Here is a 14,493-nt window from a genome sequence, read left to right on the forward strand (position 1 = left end):
AGAGAGGAGGTAAACGGCAAAAGTGGTATTCGTCTGCCACCTAGTGGCCTGCCACAGTTCTGTCGCTCCTGCAGTGGCTCAGTGCAGCCCCTGCCGCCGTGAAGAAACTCACACCCCAAATACCTGGGTTTAGGCTAGTACTTGCTGCATAACCCTTGCCCATAATTCTGCTTGCATTTGGGCCCAAACGTTCCTTCTTTTCTCTTATGTCATAGGGCAAGGTGAAACCTCCTCTCCATGTCCAATCCAGTTGCATTTAGGAAGCTGAGTTTCTAGAGGAGGAGATGAACTCATAAGATGGAGAGTCCATTCCCCGACTGCCCCCACCCTGGGACCTGCCTGGCTACAGGGGATCTTTGGCAAGTTGTCCAAGTGGCCAGGTGTTCCAGAAATTCTGAAGAAGTTTCTTGTAAGCTCCGTGGTTCAGAGAGTATTGGGCTACTGCCCCAATCAGTCTCTAGTTATTTTGACAACAGCAAATGCCCATTGAAGGCAACAGCACTGTCCCAACTGAGAACTATCCCCCAAAGAGGCTTTGCTGGACCAGAAAAGTGACACATAGGTCTAGTATTTCTTATTTGTTTTTAGTTTATTTATAATTGTTTTTATAGTTTTCTCCAAATCATTCTCTCATGGACTTGAGCAAGTCGCTTTTTGTGGAGCAAAATTTGAAAAGTAGCATCATGTGACTTTGGTGCCATGCTTAAGGTGTGGCTTTACTTCAGGGCAGAAAGGCTCACTTCCCATTGACAATCCTTAATCTCATTTATCCCATCATCGGATATAAAGCAAATACCTAATTTAAGCAATGCCAAGGGCTTAAGACCTGAATAGAGTTAAAATGTAATTAAAGATAAGTTACAATAATAATACAATTGTAACTAAAAACAAACAAAATTGGCCAAATATTCAACTGAAACGTTTAAGAAAGAACAGCTGACATTATGAAATCAAAAGGCAGAAAACAAAAATCCAGGAAAATGGGAAACTACAGGGTAAGAAGCAATGAGAGAAAATTCAAGACCCATTATTTCAAAGTTCTAAAATGTAGATAAATTTAGTATGAAGATTTTTATTGTAAAATGAAGAAAACCTAAAACCTCTATAAACTAAATGGGCAAAAGATATCAGGTGACAAAAAACAAAAGAAATACAAATGGAAAATGACATTGTAAACTGTTTCACCTCACTAATACATGGGGACAATATTACCTATTATAAATATTAGACCAGTATTCCAGCTTTCATTTATTAAATTAGCATAGAATGAAATAAAAGCCCATGGAATATCCAATGCAAATAATGTTATCATGAAACTGGCACCCAGTTTATACAGCTGATGAAACTATAAATTACTACAAATTACCCTGAAATAAATTCAGTCAACTGCATCTCCAAGAGATTTAAAAATATTAACACTATCTTACCTAGAAATTCTTCATATAGGAATATATTGAATGGAAATAATCTGTAGTGGGGGCAAAAGCTTTTTCACAAGGAAAACTGTTTAGGAAAGTGGAGGAGACATTAAGATATGTACAGCTGCTCACCACCCCCATACAAACATACTAGCATCAAGCTGGTCCAGTGAGCTTTCTGCTGAAAAGACCAAAGGCTTCCTCAGAAAACCACATACAGTTTTCTCCAGCACAAAATTGTATGCAGCAGAGCAGAGAGATGAAATCTGTGTCAGAAAAATTTGAAAGTGGGTGCTAGCAGGTTCCCATCAAAGCTGTGGAATGATCTCAGCCATTTCAGATTATGCTGTAGACTCCTAAAGAAGAGAAATTTAAAATGTTTCCCGAAGTGATGGAATCCAGTGCATGGTTGTACAGGATGTTAAGTTATAAGCAAGGTAATATCTTAGGATGCTTACCTAGAAATGATGATCTAAATTTTAGAATAATACTGTATTACTATAAATCATTCCTCCCAAGAGCCATAGAGACAAAGGCTGGTTGCCTGTCAAAGCAGTACATAAAGCAACATTGTCAGCAGACAAGAATTAATCACTGTGGCTGTAATGGACAGAGTCCTCTCTCCAGGGTCCCTGTGGCTTCTGCTGGGCACCTAGCACATTAATAATTTACCCTTAGAGTTACAGACACACCCACAATGTGCGGCATCTTCTCAGCTACTGTCATGATACTGGAAAGGACATAGGCACCTAACCAGAGCCTAACATGTGGACACTGCCCCACATTTGATCAGTCATCCAGGCCTGCCAGGTTTGCCACATGGCACGGTGAGTGTTCACCCTCTCTCCATCCCTGCAGCCACTGTTTCTTGCTTGGACTTGGCAGCTGCCTTTGACATGGTGTCTACCTTCAGTATTGCTTCTCACGCAAACTGTTATGTCGGCTGCCCAGAGCATAACGTTTCACCCTGTTTAAAACAGTTGATGGCGCTCAGTTTATCTCAGAGTTAGATGCAGCTCACTTTCCTCACCCTGAGGGTCAAGGAGCATCAGGTTAGATGTGGGTTAGCCTAAATTAGGATTTACGAATTAGACCAGGGGTCCCTCTACTGGGAAGTTAGGGGAACTCCTAGGATTCTGTAGGGAACACCCAGGAGCATCAACAAGAATGGGTCTTAAAGAGAATGTGTGTGTGTGTGTGTGTGTGTGTGTGTGAGAGAGAGAGAGAGAGAATTACTGGGAATGAACAAAGTTAGCAGAAGTAATGTTACCAAACCAGCAAGAACCAGAAGTACCTGGAGAAAATTCTCCAGTTATTGAAGATTCAAACGTGCGTATGTATGAGATGAAAATGCCACATATTTCATAAAGACAAAGGTGGGCATGGACCTAAACAAGACAACCTGTCTAAAGTCTCCTGTGATTCAGCACAGACTCAGAAGGCAAAAATGGAAGGCCATGATGAGGACAACATGAGGTGGGACTTCTCTGACAAGAGGCTTCAACTGAAGCTTCTGCACAGCCCATCCTTCCTTCATCCCTTGTGTGGGGGACTGGCCACCAGTTAGTGGAAAGCAGTGAATGGTAACTAATCCCATGGGTGCACCACAAATTCCAGTGAGTGGGCACGTTTTTTGGTACCAATAAATGAGTACACTGGTATATCAAAAAAAAAAAAAAAAAAAGAGAGAGAGAGAGAGAAAGAGAGAAGCCCTACTGTATAGTACGGGGAACTCTGCTCAATACTCTGTAACAACCTAAATGGGAAAAGAGTTTGAAAAAGAATATATACATGTATATGTATAACTGAATCACTTTGCTGTACACCTGTAACTAACAACATTGTTAATCAATTATATGCCAATATAAAATATTTTTTTAAAAAAATGAAAGAAGCCACTGACATTTAGATCACAAACTTCCTGTTTTCTTTTGTTTCCAACCCAGAAAGTCCTGTGGGCACAAGAAAGACAGGCAGGATAGTAGATCTGGCTTCTATGGAGAGAATCTCTGGGAAAGGAAGCCTAGCAATCCATCTTTAGAGCACAAGCTATAGTGCAAGCAATGTCATTCTTCCAAATTGTTCAAAGGGTCCTATTGTGAATCCCATGGAGAGATTTATAACACTACTAGCCCACTGGTCTGATCCCCTAATCCTTTTAGATTCTGAAAGTTACTCTGGCTCCTTTTTGTTTTAAGAGATGAAGTCTATATGGGGAGCCTCCTTCATTCTCAGTTTTCTCCTATTTTGCTTGGTGGCACTTCAGGAATCCTCCTGGGGTCTCAGAGAGATGCCTTCTCAGTACAAATGACTTCACTCTGCGAACTGCCAATCCATTTCCCAGCAACTGGCTTTCTTTGCCCTCACTTGTTTGGAGTAACTTCAGCTTCAGGTTCTCAGAAGGTTAATAGAGGGATTGAGGTTGTCCAATCAACCAGCAATAACCACAGAAGCATTTCCTATCTGGTAGCCTTCCTGGGGTGTGCTTTCTAGTGACTCAGACTCTTCCCTGAAACAGAGCCAGCTGGGACCACAAAGCTGTGGGATTTGAGTGCTGGTTTTCTTGGCTTCTACAAGACATACTTAAAAACATTTTGTTTTGAAATAATTATTGATTCATAGGAAGTTGCAAAGATTGTACAGGACAGTCTTCTGCATCTTTCATCTAATTTCCCCCGATGTTTACATCTTATATAGCGGTAGTACAATATCAAAGACATTGACACTGGTACTATGTATATGTATAGTTCAATGATATTTTATCACAAAAAACTGTGGACTCTGTAAACGTCACCTCAATCAACATGCAGAACTGTTCCACCACTACAAAGATTTCTCTCATGCTGATCTTTATAGTCATGTGCATCACTTCCCCCACATCCCTAACCCCTGGCAATCATTGCCCTGTTCTTCATCTCTGTAATTTTGTCAGTTTGAGAATGTTATATAAATGGAGTCTACCTTTGAGTGGCAATTTTTCCACTCACTATAACGCCCTTGTTATCCATCCAAGTTGTTATGTGTATCAGTACATAGTTCATTCGTTTTCAGTGTTGCAAAAACATTTACCTGTGAAGGATGTTTTGGTTGTTTCCAGCTTTGATCTCCTACAAAGCTGCTATGAACATCCCTGCGCATGGGATGGACATAAATTTTGTATGGACATAAATTTTCATTTTTCTGGGATAAATGCCCCTGGGTGTAATCTCTGGGTGGTATGGTACATGAATGGTTACTTTTTTAAAGAAACTACCAAACTACTTTCCAGAGTGGTTGTAACATTTTACATTCCCACCAGCAGTGTAAGAGAGATCCAGTTATTTCATATCCTCACCAACAGTTGGTGTAGTCAGTAAAAAAAATGTAGCTGTCCTAGTAGGTGTGTCCTAATACCTCACTGTGGTCTTAATTTGTATTTCACTCGTGACTAGAAGAGTTGAACATCTTTCCATGAGCTTTTTTGTCATTTGTATACCCTCTTTGGTGAAATGTCTGTTCATCTCCTTTGCCCCTTTTCTAAATAAATTTTTATTTGTTTTATAATATTGGATTTGGGGTGTTCTTTATGTAATCTAGATTTGAGTTATTTATTATATATGCAATTTGCAAGTGTTTTTTCCCAGTCCGTAGTTTTGTTTTTTATCCTTGTAACAGGGCCTTTCACACAGAAAAAGTTTTAAATTTTGATGAAGTTCAATTTACTGATTTTTTTCTTCTATGTATCATGATTTCATACATAAGTATTTTTTATCAGACTGTAGGTCCTAAAGATTTTCTTCTGTTTTCTTCTATAAGTTTAATAGCTTTATATCTTATATTTAAATCTATGATCCATTTTGAGTTGATTGCATATAAAGTATGACATTTAGGCCGAGATCCTTTTTCTTTTCCATATTCTTTTTCCTTTTTTTTTTTTTTTTTTGTGGCCTATGGATGTCCAGTTGTTCCAGTAACATTTATTGAAAAGACTATGCTTTCAACATCTAATTGCTTTTGCACATTTGTCAAAAAATAGTTTAGCTCTGCTTGTGTGGGCTAGTCCTGTCTCATTGATTTGTGAATCTATCTCTCCAGTGATAACTACACCACCTTGATTACTGTGGCTATATAAGACTTGAAATAAAGTAGAGTGATTCTTCTCACATTATTCTTCTCTTTCAAAATTATTTTTAGCTATTCTAGATTCTTTGACTTTCAATATCAACTTTAAAATAAGATTGTCAATTTAAAAATAAGATTGTCTATAAAAAATTTTGCTGGGATTTTTAAAAGAAATTTAGTTAAACTTATATATGAAGTTGGGGAGAATTGACATTTTTTACTATGTTGAGTCTTCCAATCCATAAACACAGTATATCTCTCCATTTATTTGGATCTTCTTTGATGTCTTTCATCAGCATTTTGTATTTTTCAGTGTACAAGTCCTGGATATGTTTGTTAGATTTATACCTAAGCATCTCATTCTTCACGAGTGATTACAAATTATATTACATTTACATTTCAGCTTCCATGTGTTCAATGCTGGTGTATAGAGATTTGTATGTTGGCCTTGTAGCCTGCAGCTTGCTGAACTCCCATGTTAGTTCTGAGAGTTTGAGTCCTTAGGATTTCCTATGTAGTCCATTGCATCATCTGCAAGTAGGGACAATTTTATTTCTTCCTTTCTATCTGTATACCTTTTGTTTCCTTTTACTGTCTTGTGCTGGGCTTCACATAATATATTGGACTGGAGTGGTGAAAGCAGATATCCTTGTTTGTTTTGATGTTGGGGTAAAAAAATCTTTCACCATTTAAGTACAATGTCACCTGTAGGTTACCTGATGTGTTTTATCAAGTTGAGGAAGTTCCCTTCTATTCTTATTTTTCTTAGGGATTTTATCATAAATGGGTGTTAAACATTTTGTTGAATGTTTTTTCTGCATTGATTTATTTGATCATGTGATTTTTGCTATTTAACCTATTAACAGGATGGATAACATTAATTTATTTTTGAATATTAAAGCAACCTTGCATTCTTGGAATAAACCCCACTTTTGCTGAATTTTATTTACCAATATTTTGTTAGGATTTTTACATCCATGTTCACGAGGGATGTTGGTCTGTAGTTTTCCATTCTTTTCTTTCTTTTTTTTCTTTCTTTTTTTGGGAGGTATGGGGGAGGGGGTACTCTGTTTGTATGATTTTGGTACCAGGGCATTACCAATTTCATAAAACATTCTTTCCTCTTTAGCTTTTTGGAAGTGATTGTATAAAATTGGTGTTAAATCTTCTTTAAACAGAATTCGCTAATGAAACCATCGATTTTAGAAGAAATTAGTTTCTAATATAGTCTTGCTTCAGGATGGAGGGAATTCTGCTGCACATAAGCATAACATCCAGTGGAGCTTCCAAAGAGAAGATACCAGCCTATACCTTAAGATGATCCAAGAATAGGTGTCATTGTTTCTCCTTTGGGAGAACCCAGGGTCAGCACCATCCCCTACCTCAGAGTCAAGGGCAAAGTCCAGCATGGACTCCAGCCTATGACTGATGCCTGAAATTCCAAGTATGTCAAAGGTTTCCCTATTTCTGCCTTCCAAACGCCAAGCAGGGCACTTGGCCCTGGTCTCTGAGCTCTCGCTCTCTTTTACCCAGTGTGTGGCTCATTTTCACCCTCTTATGAATTTCTACAATTAAAAAGAAGATATTAGCATATTTACCCAGAAGAGTTGAAATTGTTAAGGATAAAATAAGAATTGAAACAGAACCAGAACAAAAAATTTCACAATTTTTATGGAAAAACAAAAGACCCCAAATAGCCAAAGCAATCTTGAGAAAGAAAAACAGAGCTGGAGGAATCAGGCTCCCTGACTTCAGACTATACTACAAAGCTACAGTAATCAAGACAGTGTAGTACTGGTACAAAAAAAAAGAAATACAGATCAATGGAACAGAATAGAAAGCCCAGAGATAAACCCAAGCACATATGGTCACCTTACTTTTGATAAAGGAGGTAAGAATATACAATGGAGGAAAGACAGCCTCTTCAATAAGTGGTGCTGGGAAAACTGGACAGCTACATGTAAAAGAATGAAATTAGAACACTCCCTAACACCATACACAAAAATAAACTCAAAATAGATTAAAGACCTAAATGTAAAGCCAGACACTATAAAACTCTTAGAGGAAAACATAGACAGAACACTCTATGACATAAATCACAGCAAGATCCTTTTTGACCCAGCTCCTAGAGAAATGGAAATAAAAACAAAAATAAACAAATTGGACCTAATGAAACTTAAAAGCTTTTGCACAACAAAGGAAACCATAAACAAGACGAAAAGACAACCCTCAAAATGGGAGAAAATATTTGCAAATGAAGCAACTGATAAAGGATTAATCTCCAAAATTTACAAGCAGCTCATGCAGCTCAATATCAAAAAAACAAACAACCCAATCCAAAAATGGGCAGAAGACCTAAACAGACATTTCTCCTAAGATATACAGATTGCCAACAAATACATGAAAGGATGCTCAACATCACTAATCATTAGAGAAATGCAAATCAAAACCACAATGAGGTATCACCTCACACCAGTCAGAATGGCCACCATCAAAAAATCTACAAACAATAAATGCTGGGGAGGGTGTGGAGAAAAGGGAACCCTCTTGCTGTTGGTGGGAATGTAAATTGATACAGCCACTATGGAGAACAGTATGGAGGTTCCTTAAAAAACTCAAATTAGAACTACCCTATGACCCAGCAATCCCACTACTGGGCATATACCCTGAGAAAACCATAATTCAAAAAGCGTCATGTACCACAATGTTCATTGCAGCTCTATTTACAATAGCCAGGACATGGAAGAAGCCTAAGTGTCCATCAAAAGATGAATGGATAAAAATGATGTGGCCCATATATACAATGGAATATTACTCAGCCATAAAAAGAAACAAAATTGAGTTATTTGTAGTGAGGTGGATGGACCTAGAGTCTGTCATACAGAATGAAGGAAGTCAGAAAGAGAAAAACAAATACTGTATGCTAACACATATATATGGAATCTAAAAAAAAAAAAAAAAAAAAAAAGGTTCTGAAGAACCTAAGGGAAGGACAGGAATAAAGACGCAGACATAGAGAATGGACTTGAGGACATGGGGAGGGGGAAGGGTAAGCTGGGACAAAGTTAGAGAGTGGCTTGGACATATATACACCACCAAATGTAAAATAGATAGCTAGTGGGAAGTGGCCACATAGCACAGGGAGATCAGCTCTGTGCTTTGTGACCACCTAGAGGGTGGGATGGGGGGGTGAGAGGGAGACGCAAGAGGGAGGAGATATGGGGATATATGTATATATATATAGTTGATTCACTTTGTTATAAAGCAGAAACTAACACACCATTGTAACGTAATTATGCTCCATTAAAGATGTTAAAAAAAATAAGAATTGAAAATATACTCAAATATAGTGGTGGTAAAGGCAGTGAGTTCTATAGTCTGGGACTTAGGTACTATCATTACACTTGTTACAATACATTTTTGAGGTTTCTCTGCAATAAGTAGGCTGATAGCATACATTTGCAACTTCATGCCATCATCCTGTTACCCAGCTGCAGGCTTAGGCAGAAGTGTTCAGCAGAGGAATATCAACATTTCAGTTAATTTATTTCTATATTAACCAGTAAGTTTACAGAGATAGCCAAAGGCAATAGTGGTTAAAGAAAGCTTATATTCAGATGAGATGCCAGTCAAGATTCTTTTGTTTCTGCTTCATGGGTTGACCACTTACCCTTAGATAAGGGGAACATCTACTATTAGGGTGCACATAGTTCTGGACAAAGCAACAAAAGAGTGAAGACACAGATAAAAGTCCCCATTATCATGGCGCTTACATTATAGCGAAGAAAGGTGAGTCACAGACAAATGGGGAAATGTCAGTAGTGACAATACTGTGTTGAAACTAAAACAAGATGAATTATAGGGAGATAAAGGGGCTCTGTAGATAGTGTGATCAGAAAAGGACTCTGAGAAATTCATTTTTAGGTTGATATTTTAAAGGCAGAATGTAGCCAGACCACATAAAAGTCTGGGACAATAACATTCTAAGCAGAGGAATTGCCTAGTGCCAAGGTCATAAGGAAGAGGCATTCATGGACTAGGTACAGAACAAATTTAAGTGTGTCTGGAGCAGACTGAGTGGTCAAGGTTGGTGTGAGTGCTTGCTCTTTTTTTTTGGAGATGGACACCCATAAATGAGCAGGGTAACTTGAGAACATTGATTTGCCTTGCTGTTCCATTAGTTGATTAGGGGTTGGTACACAATATGCTTGTTTACGGATTGCACACAGGATCCCTTAAGAAGTCCATCTGTGGAAATGAGTGGGCTGAGGACAAATGAATCAGGTTTATGCAGCTGGCCAGGGCTACTGGGGCCAGCTGGCCTTAGGATCACATTTGTCACTTCTTCCATGACTTCAAAAAGATGGGTGTAACCTCACTTGTCTCTAATTTGATGCATACTTCCTAGTCGTTTGGGGGCATTGTAAAAAGGATATACCTAAAGGAATTCCCTGGTGGTCCAGTGGTTAGGACTCTGCACTCTCACTGCTTAGGCCCGGGTTTGATCCCTGGTGGGGGAACTAAGATCCCACATGCTGCACGGCCAAAAAAAAAAAAAAAAAAAGAGAGAGAGAGTGAGAGAGAGACATCAACGGGTATGCCTGAGAAATTTTTTAAAAAAATAATAAAACACCTAAAAAATGACCCCCCAAAAAATAGATATACCTAAGGGAAGGTTTACTTGAAGTCTTTGAGAGGAGGCATTATTCAAAAATTAATAGTAGTTTCAGAGAAAGCTACCTCAGTTTGAGGAAAGTGCTAGCTGTGTTCAAATAATTCTAGAAAAATAGATGAGCCATCTCCTTTTAAGGCTGTCTGAGTTTCATCTATGTGGCTTAGGTACCAAAATGAATCCAGGTCTGTGTTGTAGAATTCCCTGAAGAGTTTATATGGTATTCATGGAGAGGCAGACAGTGCTAGTCATTTCCTTGTCCAGGGAAGCATGTAGGGAGCTTGGTACTGATCGAAATGAATTCCTATGCTCTTGGCAACCAGGAGCCACCAGAGACTTAGATGGCCTTCCTAGGGGCATGCTGTGTGCTGATGTCTAGAAAGATAAAGCTAGTCAGAGTTCCAGTCCATCATCACTGGTCATTCTGAACCCTGGGTTAACACCTCTGGGGCCCCACAGCCATGTTAAAGTCTACACTTTGTTTATGATTCCTGACCTCTGGAGGGTGGGGGAAAGAAATACATTTTAAAGGGAACCCAGAGTCTGCAGGAATGAAAGGGAAGCAGGTTGCACTGAGGGAGAGAATCACATAATAAAGTCACTAATTCCTGATTGTTTCAGGAGACAATGAGATGAAATGCACTGTCTGAAATCAAGGTCTTATGAAAGCACACGAAAGGCTTCCTACCAATTCATACAAGTTTCAATTGTTTTTAATGCATCCCCATCAAGGTAATAAAAAAATCAACTTTTTGTTTCAGCTCTGACATGTAAAGCTCTTTCTGTACTTAAATGAAGAAAAATCTCGACAAACAGACAATCAATGAGTTTTCTGGACACATCAGAGAACTGAGGCTGCAAAGCAATACAAGCACCCCAAAATGTAGAGAGAAGGAAACTCCAGTGAGTTGCAAGATGTGAAGTTCTGGGGCAGAAGCTCTGGAAGCCAGAGGCTGGAGGAAAGCCTTCACAGAGAGCAGTGCTGAAACCTCATCCCATCTGGCGGAAGGACGTCTACCCACTCCAGCCTCACTCCAGTCTTCCTGTGTCATCTAAGGAATAAGAAAACTGAAGCCAACAGGTGAGAGAGCTCCAGGGAAATAGGCTGGGGTTATCAAAGTCAAGAAAGATGGTAGGAGATGGGAAAAACTCTAGGGAGGGACAGAGACATCTGTAAAGACCCCCACGACAGAAGCACACTGTACCCCCGAAAGACTGAGACTTAATCAGAAGCTTAAAGAACTCCCCCTGCCCCATGCTCCACCTCCTCACTAGCAAACCTCCAACAAGAGCAGTGGATTAGTGCAAGAGTTGCAAATTGCAGAATCTCTCTGAAGATCAGTACAAAGGGCCCTGAAATTCAGCACCCATTCATGACAAATAATCTTGAAAAACTAGAAATAGAAGTGATCTTCCTTAACTTAATAAAATTTTTATATGAAAAATGTGCTGCTAACATCATACTTAATGGTTAGAGACTCAATGCTTTTCCTCTAAGATCAGGACAGCATGGCAGTGGTGACAGTATAGACACACAGATCAATGAAATAAAAGGGAAAACCCAGAATAGACTGTCACAAATATAGTCAACTACTTTTTGACAAAGATGCAAAGGCAAGTCAATGGAGAAAGAATATTCTTTTCAAAAAATGATGGTGGAAATATTGTAAGTCCATATGTAAAAAGTAAATTTTGATGCTGATCCTGCATCTTGCACGAAAAGTAACTCAAAAAGTATCATAGAACTAAATATAAAATGTAAAACAATATAACTTTTAGAATAAAACAGAGAAGAAAGCTTTCATACCTTTGGATTTGTTGATGGGTTCTTAGATACAACAAAAAAGTATAATCCACGAGATTAAAAATTGATGAATTGGACTTTATTAAAGATAAAATATTTTTCTCTGCCAAAGTCACTGTTGAAGGAAAGAAAAGACAAGTCCCAGCCTTGGAGAATATATTTGTACATCGCATATCTAATAAAGAAATTGTATCCAGAACATACAAAGAACTCTCAAAAGACAATAAAGAAAAATGAATAGCCCAATGAATAAATTGGCAAAAGAACATCTCACAAAAAATTTTCAACACACTTGTAGATAGTCAGCAGCAAGCCTTAGTTTTACACTTTTTTTCTTCATTGCACCCTTTACTATCTATAGAGTTTCCAAAGAGGAGTGTCCAGGAGCTATGCTAGAAGAGGGCAATGAGGTCTAGACAACTTTCTAGCTGACTAGCCAGAGTGAGGTTACATGTTTTTAACACATGCACATGACTATTCTTCATCCTAAAGTGAATACTTTCCTACCTCAGGAAGATCTCATTTAATTCCAGTTTTGTAGCATCCTATAACACAGCATCTTAGGCTGTGAACAAGTTTATTTTTAGAATGTTTTTGAGGATTATTTTCCATTCTCAGTAAACAACAGCAAACGTGTTTCATACTGCAGAGTGTTCTGTGAGATCTGGGTCTGTCCAAGTACAGACTTCCTTCTGTCTGTGATCCATGGTCTGCGAAATAGATCCCACTAGGGCCATCTGGTGTCCACTGGGTAAACCAGCAGCTTTTTGTATTTTCTGTTTCTCCGGAGAACTTTAGCTTTACTAAAGCTCTACTAAGAAGTCTAAAAATTCTAAAACGAGGGCTTGCTACAGACTATCTGTAAGCTTCCTGAACATTTATCAGAATTCAGTAGCCATATGTTTTGTTAATGTATTAATCGCTCCATATATTTTACATATAGTTATTACATAAATGTATAATCCATATGATTTCCCTGGACTCGGTTCATTAAATGACTCCATGCAATATATTCACTCTCCCCTTTCTACTACGATTGCCTTATGTTAAGTCCCTAATATCTCTTGCCTGGAACATTTCTCCTATGTAGTGTCTCTGCTTCCCCTCTTAAGCCATTTTCCAGAGTAGCCCAAATTATCTTTTAGAAACATATATATCATAATAGGGTCATGTCTTTTCCCTGCTTAAAGTCTTCCAGTGATGTTCCACCACAATTGTCGTGGACTGTAGACTCTTCACAATCACCCACAGAGCCTTACATGATCTGGTCTCCACCTACCCCGTCAACTTCATCCCCTACCCCTCTCCTCTTCCTTCACTAGAAACCAGATGGACTAGTTTCTTTCTGTTTCTTAAACACAGCCTCCCAGACTTTGGCTTTTGTGTGTTGTTCCCTCTACCTGGAATGATTGGTTCCCAGGTATTTAAATGGTTGCTTTTCTCTAAAACCATGGGGTGGTTTCAGATCAAATACCAGGTCCTCAGAGATGTATCCTCTCTCTGATTACTTCTGGGTTACTCAGATAAATTACCACTAAGCCGCAACGACAAAGAAACCCCCAAATCTCAGACGTTTGGTTATATTATATCGTGTCATGTTACATTATGGTATGTTAGATGAGATGTCATGTCTTGTCATGTTATATGATATCACATTATTCTTGATTATGCAAATGTAAGTGTGGGTTAAAGAGAGTGGAGATTGAGAAGCTCTGCTCCATGTAATTATTCAGGGACTGAGGCACCTGCTCACTTACGATTCTGCTTGGCACCTGGTTATTAGAATCTATGCCATTCACCTGTCAGAGGAAGTATGAGAGCGTGGAGGATTCTGTCAGAGGGTTTTATGGACCAGATATAGTAGTGGAGTGCTTTATTTCTTCCTACATCCCATCAGTTGGAATTCAACCACATGGTGTCAACTAACTATGACTGTGGACTGGAATGTAGGCCAGTTGTGAGTCCCCGGGGAAAATAAGATTGGATGAAGATACAACATTTTCTCTGCCAAGGTGGCCATTTTGTTCATCGAATATTCACTTCACTGTCTCCTTACATGTTGAGCAAATTCCTTTCCTAAGGGAGACAACCCAAAATTCATCTACGTATTGAAGGCAGTTCAAAGTTCAGGATTCCTGAATGATACTGAAGTCCTGATGTGGTTTTTCATGGTCAAGGACTTGGATATGTTATTTTTTTTCAACATCAAATGTCAATCAGAGAAAGGGAAAGGCTGGCCGTAATGAAAATCCTCATTTGGAAAAGCAAAGGAGACGCACAATTACCAGGGACCCGTAGGAATTATGGGATCCAACTGACACTGGTGATGCCTGTGATGCAAGTGAGAAGTAATATTCTAGAAGGACATAGTTGTGGGATGAAATCCTAGTTCCTACCTTTTTGGATAAAAGGGGTAAAAATGGAAGGTCTGAAATAATTACTACATTTCTTTACATTTAAATGCTGAGCAGAGAAAGGAGTTGTGGCTTGATTCCATG

Source organism: Balaenoptera ricei, chromosome 2 (genome assembly GCF_028023285.1).
Source record: "Balaenoptera ricei isolate mBalRic1 chromosome 2, mBalRic1.hap2, whole genome shotgun sequence".
NCBI lineage: Eukaryota > Metazoa > Chordata > Mammalia > Artiodactyla > Balaenopteridae > Balaenoptera > Balaenoptera ricei.